This window comes from Dreissena polymorpha, chromosome 2 (genome assembly GCF_020536995.1).
Source record: "Dreissena polymorpha isolate Duluth1 chromosome 2, UMN_Dpol_1.0, whole genome shotgun sequence".
Lineage (NCBI taxonomy): Eukaryota > Metazoa > Mollusca > Bivalvia > Myida > Dreissenidae > Dreissena > Dreissena polymorpha.
Window position 1 is genome coordinate 30,606,391 of NC_068356.1, and position 9,158 is coordinate 30,615,548.

Below are 9,158 nucleotides of genomic sequence, written 5' to 3' on the forward strand. Positions count from 1 at the left end.
AACTATTGAGAAACGTACTCCAGCAATTGCGCTTATTTACTGTACAGTAAAGCATTTTCACTGTACATAGAGTCTCATAATATAGAATTTCGATCTGTTAATATGAATTATTTATGTTTCCCAATTACTTTTGTTCTTACGTTTGTATGATATCAGGATTTCTAAAAGCTGTGTCTCAACTGTTTCAAATGCTTAAATACTTAATTACCGGGTCGAAACTGTCATTAGTCGACAAAGCTCGTTAGGAATCATCTTCTAAGAGGCATATATTAACAGTCTGAAGAAGCCAATGTCGTTTCATTTCTTTAGAATGAAACTGTTAGAAAAATTCATTGTTTTCATGAAGCAACGAAGAAGCTATGGACCTCATTAATATTAATATATAGGTGAAATGAATATTTATGTGTCTAATAGTTTGGTGTTTTGTGCATTGCAGCTGATTGTTCTGGCATAACATTACAAATCAGTCTATATAATCGCCGATCTTCTTAATTGTAAACTCAAACCCCATTACTTTGTGACCATATGTTACTTTTTTCTATAGATTGATAATAATTAAATTTGTATGTTTTTCAAATGTAGAGGTGATAAAGAGGTACACACTGTATAACTATTTGACATTAATGTATGCACTTTATTCTTAGTATGAAACGATTCGTTTCTTTAGTTTAAATAAGAGCTATTTTACACTTTTGTTCATACATGAGTCTCAATGCTTAAGCATCTGCAAAAAGAAACAAAGCTATACAATTTTCTTGTTCCTCCACGAAAAATAAAGCATGTGTCAAACTGTATTTTTTAAGAGTTTTTCTACCGGCTGGTATTCGTTAAAAAAGTAAGTGCAATGATTAGAAAATAACCGAAGATACCCGTATTTTGTATGCATAACTACCAAACGATGTGTCTCATCGTAGCATTAACATATGTTCTAAAGTAAAAACGCATGCAAACAGAAACACACGTGTTTTACAAATTTGTTTTCCTCAATGAATTATGAATAGATGAAATTACATAATCGAAATACATAAAATCCTCAAGGTATCGTATTAAAGGCAGCAGATTAAGGAAGTACATATTATAATTTAGATACAATACTTCCACTGAAACGAATGACAGTTGCGTGCAGTGAAAATGCTAATTTCATAAAATGAACTTCCGCTATGCCAGGAGTATTATACGTTTTCCCCACATAAAATTACAAGTCAAATCCAATAGCAATTAAGAGAATAAATGTGTGTTTCATTCCTATCAAAATACTTATTAACTATAATTTGATATAAAAAATCGCATAATCTGAACTTTAAAAAGAAACGATTAAATGAGCTACAATTCATTTTTCATTAAGTTAAACATACTTTTAGCATCACGTAGTTTGACATTCCAATCGTCACCATGGAATTTCATGATGATAATAATTTTGTTTGTATATGCATGTAACGCTTTAAACAAATACCATATGTATTATAAAAGGCAAAATAATCTTTTTTTTTTCTAACACAACTTTCATAAATAATTTAAGACAAACGCTTCAGTGCAAGAAATAAATATGACGTCAAGACTATTGTAGTTTGTAATATTCGTATTCGTACACGCCAATTACAGCACATACACTGTGGCATTGATGGAGTATGATCATTGAAAGATGCTGCTTTCCAGTGTACGATAATCACTTACAATGTTATTAGAACGTGCCTGAAGGCATCAACAGTTATATTAGGTTAAAACAGTGAATTTGTCGAAAATATATCACAGTGATAATTTCCCCAGTTTTTATTTTATGCTTTCGTCAGTATTAAAACATTGTAACTCACTGTTTATACCAGTGAACAATAACAGTGCAAATTGAGAAAGCTCCTTTTCACTGTTTCACTGTAACTGATTGTTCTGATTCCCAAATTGATACAGCTAATGGATCAGACCGCTCTCGATAAACTATCGAAATTTGGTAAAGGTCATTTTTTTTTACAAAAATGAAATATGGGCAAATATTTATTTGCTATATTATCAGGTTCAAATTGTCTTTTTATTTCTCATTGAAATGCATTTAAAATGCACCTTATTATTTTACAAATGAACACACTTTACATACGAAAATATTGTTATGAACAGATGTATATGATAAAGGTTCTATAGATACCTAATATTTTCCCACCTCTATTAAGTGCACTCCATATTCTTACTGGGACGAACGTAGTTCCCGTTTTACACAGAATTACCCACGGTATTGTGTGTTATAAATATGTCATATTTAGAAAAGTTTAATATATTTTGATAACATAATTGTGATGAAAATTAAAAATATTTATATTTATTTGCCAAAAAAAAGTTCCATCCATATTTTAATCAATATAAACTAATAATTGTAAAAAATACGGAACTTTTCTTTTTTCGTCATTCGTGGTTGACGGTCCCTTTAAGACTCACAAGTTTTGATACATTAAAATATTCATACATCAGCTCAAACAGTTGTATGCTTTATATTCACGTTACGGTTCGTTTATTCCAGTAGATAATTAATTATGCAAAAGAAGCAGCGCACTGGGTCATTATTTACTGCATTGTTAGCGATTTCTTCAACTATTGAACCGTTAATGATTGGTCTTTGAACTATGAAACCAAACACTTCAACTTCATCAATGATCAGCCTTCATAGCACAGCATTCTGGATAAAAAACTCTACAATTTACCCAATTTACTTTACTACACGATTAATTAAGTTTTGATAATATTAACAAGAACTCCATAAGTTAGATAATTGTTGGATAATTTTTCGTATTATTGAAAAAGTAATTCTGTGATTTTCAGTAAAGAATATTCGTGGGCATGATTGTTGGTGGTCAGTTTCTTTAATATAATTGCCGATATATTTGATGGAAATAATAATAGCAACAACTAACATAATGCTTGGTTGAACAAGAGGTTACTGAGCAAGGCATCATGTTAGATTGTAATAATCTTATGTACAAAAACCCAATATTTGCAATCATTGACCGCATTGTAAGTTATTGCATATCACCCTCGTCCGTTTGTCAATTTTAACTGTAAACTTGAATGATTTAGGTATTTAAACATGTTACCGATTAGAAGATATATAGGACTTATAATCACACAACTTGTCATATCTTACTAAGTAAGCTAAACCTAAGAAAAAATTGTTCAGCTCCCAATTTTTTATATTTCCATATATTCTTAATTTTCTGTTCGGAGCCCAATAAATGAATACTGAAATAACTTAGATTGGCATTCTTAGAAATTGCAGCGGTAATTCCGATGAACATGCTTTCAACTTGTTGTGGCCTCAACGAGAAAATAAATTTTTGAAGGCTATATGAATGTCAATTTCAATACAATCTAGATTACTGTTTAAACTCTCAGATGCACCCTTCACAACGTCTTAAAGTGAATAGTGAATTAAACCTGTATTTGACGTCCGGTTGAGACGGGTATTGCCATTGACATGCATTAATCATGTAACGCGATGTGCGCATATCCGGCACTATTTTTATTTACTTATAACGACCTATAGACAAATCAATTATTATTTTTTATTACGTGCATCATGATTCTAAATAAACTATAATTCTGAGAAGTGAAAGTTATTTTTCGTTGATAATGAAATCGCATTTGTCGCCATTTAAAAGACTTAATTACTTATTGGTTTATTTACGAGATCGTTATGAGTGATGGTATGTATTTATCTTAACCCCAGATGGTATTTTATACAAGATAAAGGTATATTTTTCTGCATTGGACCATGTTACAAAAACGCAGACTAATCGAACATTTATTTAAACAGAGCCTCTGGCCTGTAAGCAAAATAACAATTACCAAAATGCTTACGAAGCTGGAATTGTTTGGTATTGCGTAACGGGAGCACAAATCGTTCATCCAAATTGAATGATAACAGCGAAGATCAAAATAAAGTTTAAAATAACACAGTCGTTTAGTTTATAGATATTATGTCTAAACACAACATTTAATATAATTTTAATACAATACTAGTGTACAGTTTAGCAGCATTGACCCCTACTAATCTTATACCACAAATAAAATGTTGTGTACTTAAAAAAACACTCAGCTGATACCGACGCATTTTCTCAAATGAACAACTCTGCACAGTATTGTTATGACTTCCCAACAGTGGATATTTCTCGAATGAACAACTCTGCACAGTATTCTAATGGCATCCCAACAGTGGATATATCTCTGCACATTTATGCAAACTAAAACGAACATATTGTTGAATAACATAAAAGTAATTACTTGTAAATGTTTTGGTACCAATTCTTCTGAGCCTTTATTTTAGATTTTTACGCATAGACGTTTTATTTGTTTGAAAAAAAGAGTCTTTGCAATCGCGGCGTTCTATTTTGGTCGTGCATACACAGGTGATATCTTAGTGAACGTGGTGCCAAGTCTGCGCTTGAGTCCCACCAACCTGCTCTTCGAGCACAACCGCGTTGTTCAAGCACTCGCTCCTCTCAATCCTAACTGGGACTACGAAAACATAAATCAGCAAACACGTCGAATCGTAGAACAAGTATAGTTTTTTCTAAATTTCGAGAACTGGAAATCACATCGCCATATGAAATATTGCATTGTCGTTGAGATTCAAATTCATTTAGCACTGTGGGACAATGTCGATCATTCGTCAATCAACAATTTATTTGCTGATTCTTCGGTAGCAAAACTAAAGTAAAGACACCGTGCTATCCAACCATTCGTATTGGAAGGCAACTACATGTCAATCTTTTTCTTTACATTATTCGAACCAGTGTTATAGCAACCGTTGTAGTGCTGAAACCAAATGAATGTTTTACCGTGTATAATAAAGACTCAATCACCCACATGTTACCCTTCTGAACTACGAGTTACATTCCAATTTAGGAACAAAAATGCTTACTGACATTTACAAAGATTTGTTTTATAAATAGCTTCACTTAAGTAGGTTAATTAAAATATAATATTCATATACATTATACAAAGAAACCTTTGTTTGTCTTAATTAATAAATGGAAAAAATAGCGTTTTTACTTATCGTCGTTTAACGCCATTTGGTAGTCGTATAGATTGCAACAAATTCATTGATTTAGGTATGATTTTTTATTTTCAATTAATTTGGAAAATAATTTCTACAAGGTGTGATGTGTATGGATATAGGTCCGATTTGTTCAGATGATTGTCAATATCAAAAGTAATTTTTTTTCTTCATCGCTGTCATTATTGATTCAGCCTGTCTTTAAGATATCTTTTGCGATTATCTAAGTGTTTGTTATTTGTATACCATTACATTTACAACATCTCCCTGAAAGCCCTATTCGTTGAATGCATTATTCATTATTCGGATCATAAAATCTAAACATTCGAGGAATAATATCAGAATGCGCTTCCCATATTTGAATATGGCGATTGTATTCGCTTTATTCCCCTAATGGCAGCTGTAACCATCAATTTTATCTGATACATACCAGATAATTGGTTGACGTGATACATTCGTTTAAACAAGAATGCATACAACGTTTCATATACTCACATACATTATACCATCTGTTAGAATCAAAGGAATGATATGATTATATACACGTACACTATTAAATATATGAAGAAGTGACATTATGTGTACATAAAGCATTCACATTCAGTGTGCTCATTGTATTATGTTGTTAACAACTAACCTATGAGATGAATCACCTACTTGAAGAAATAAGTCGTCATTTAGAACAAAGGATCACGATACAAGTTAAGTATCGTTTATTGCATATGGAGTTACGTAAGTATTATAAGACCAATACTTAAAGACAAAGGTAATAACACACAGTATTGTTTGCAACCAGTGCATTTAGAGGAGTTGCAGTATCATCGATCAGCTGTAATTATAACTACAATCATTCTTAAATGTATTGAAATCAATTTATAGGCTTTTTCTACACCGATGCAGCATGTCGTAAACGATGAGTGTATTACTTCTTAAGTAAAAATGAATAGTTGGAAAAACACGTAAAGTTCAACAGCAATAAAATGCATTCACAATTGGGTCTTATTTGTTTCCAATATTATTGGATGGCACTACAATTAAAGTCTCAAAACTGTTTGTTGGTCAGACAGATTTTATACACATTTATCACACTATTCAAAATAATGATAGTGGTGTTATTATGCCATAGATGTACAAGCGTGGACATCATGAGGAATTTTACATTGATATGATGAATTTTACAATTAATACATGTATTGTCTGCACACCATTTATGGCATTGTTATATATATTTAACAGTATTTATGAGAAACGAACTGTTCCAGGCAGTCAATATTCAGCAATTGGGAATCAGCATATCATTAATATTTCAGAGTATGTCGGGACACCTTAGCGACGCCTTGGCGTGAAGGCAGTTATTGTATCAATAATAGTTGGTGCCAATTATTGATTTAGGATACCCAGACGTATGTGCTTGTTGGCGTTCTGATCAGTTATGGCATAAAAGTCGCGCAAAACCATTCCCTTTTCTGGTATACTATTATATAGTATGACGAAACGTAAAGAGTATGTGCTTTAAGGTAAGAAAGTGTTGTTGGGATTTGCAAATGTATTTCAATAATTGTTTCTTTTACAAAGATGGATTTTTTCTTACGGCATATGCTTACATGTAAAATATCATTATTTTATTTAAGCATGGATTAGGATTTGTAGGCGTCATCCTTTGTTCATTTTATTATTGTTTAATATACGTTAAAGTAGTATGGAAATAACCAAAAACTCTCCAGGATTTCCGTGATCGCGTATACGGATATGCATTTGAGGAATAAGCGATCTGTTTTCATACGGTATACACATGTATTCTACGGTATTTCCAAGAGAGTATTACATTTGAAAATGTATGATTAACTTAAATCAATTTTGTCTTCTTTTAGCATATGTGCGTATACTGCTTTATTTTTACCTTTAAAAGAAATACTTCAATTGAAATAAATATTTTTAATATTTAGAATATTATACCACCAGTTACATAAATATTTACATGTATTACCATTGAGATATTAATCTCATATCCAGTGTTTACTCGTTGAGTTATACATTTTCGTATACGTCAATAGTATGTGTAAAATTGTTATCCTACATGATCATGTGTGTGCGACTTATTACTTATGAGTCACGCATGAATAATTAATATATATTTTACAGGAATACATGGTTTACGGAGTCAAACGACTTAAAGTCAATATTTACTGGAGTTTGGTGGCAGAGAAATCAACGTGTGATAGTATGCTTAATCCCGATCACTCTGTGAAAATTTCCAGCAAATCGGATTAGCCTGAATGAATGTTATCAACGCAGGAATGTTCTGAGTGTCATGAGATAGTACATATACGTCAGTTAAGCTACAATTGTTACTGGAAACACTTTTACCGAAGCATTTAAAACGGAAAACGAACAGAACGACTTTTCGTTTTAAGGAGAATCATATTCGAAGTCGTCGATGTGTTTTTTGTTATTTAATTCTGGCACATTTTATAAGAAATAATTAAGCCATCCCAGAGGTTTTTCATTTACTATGCTATAGAGCAAGGGTTTGCTGAAATATTTACTCACCATGGAAGATTCGCAAGAAAGTGGTATACAAACTGGTTCGGATCTAAGATTTCACGACGAGATAGCGTCAGGATCGTTATCACAGGTGGAAAAGTACTACCACCTTATGCACGACAACAAAAAGCTAATATTTGAAATAAAAATTGGAATAATTTCGGTGTTTGGGTGTACAATTATTATTATGTGCCTATTATATATTTTCGCTCAATGTCGAAGAAGATCGTTTGGTCGATGGAAATTCTCACCGAAAAACGGACCGCAACATGATTCGATATCAGACGACCTCATGCATGACTCGACCGAAAATCTTATTTCTGGAAAAGTGTGTGTGTCTATAACAACTGCACGTGACAGGGAATTATTTGTATAATTTAAATAATAGCAATGACCTTATCACGCTCAACACGAAATTAGAGACAAATATATGCAAAGCAAATGTGCATAGTTTTATTAATAATTTTCTAGTTGTATCTTACTGTTTACTGAACAAATGTATCCTTGTACTTTTCAGAATGTCGTCCTGGATGTGTAATTGTTGTTCCGATATATTTCTTTCATACGTTCTTACATCGTATTTTTACATATGTTTTTGTGTACATCTTTTTTATTTTTGGAAAGTTCTGCGTATATAATACTTTTTCCGCAAAATTATAAACGAATTAATATGCGGATTTACAAAAAATATCTGTGGAAAGTCAACTTCCTTCGAAATATTTGTATATTTAAAACAGGCAATCTGTACCTGAAATGGATAAACGTTTAAAACAATTGGAAATATGTTTTACTTCGTCGCAGATTTTGTACTTAATAACAGTTTATTGATTATACAATAGACAATTGTCCATGAGTATACAGCACATACATGTTATGAAGATAACAAACCAGTGGTCGAGTGACTAGTAAATTTTATAAAAAATGAGCACATTTTCATATACAAACAAAACATTAGCGAGAGGTCTATCCTTGTTATCATGATGAATCTACATAAATAAATGTTATGTAAGAATGTTTTCTAATTGTCTAAGGATAATCATAATAGAGATTAAACAAGTTTCTTAGTTTAAAGACTTTGTTCATATATGATGAAAGATTGTAATTGGTTCGAAAATTTTCGGATTTCATTCATTTAACAAATTAAGCCATATTTGGATTTTTCAAATAGTAGTTATCAATGTTCATCTTTCCTATATCTGTATATTGTGTACATTCAATTACAAAGTGGCACACATCTTCGAGCATATGGCAACTATTACAGTGTCTCTCATACGAAAGTGGAGTAGGTTATTACCATGTCTCGGTCTCAACTTTCAGTCTATGTGAAGATAAACGAAGTCTACTTAAGGCACTTCTAAACTTGTTTATTTTTATATTTGGTAGATAAGGTTGCATTTTAAAATCACAAAAAGGTCATCAGTTTTAGCTTTAGACAAATTCTTTTGTTCATTTTTTTCAAGTTTTGTAGAAATTGATCATAGCAACTTTAACCAATACACAAATATTTTATCAGACTTAAATACGTTTGAAAGTTATGACTAATACGTGGCATTTATAACTATCGAGAAAAGTACTG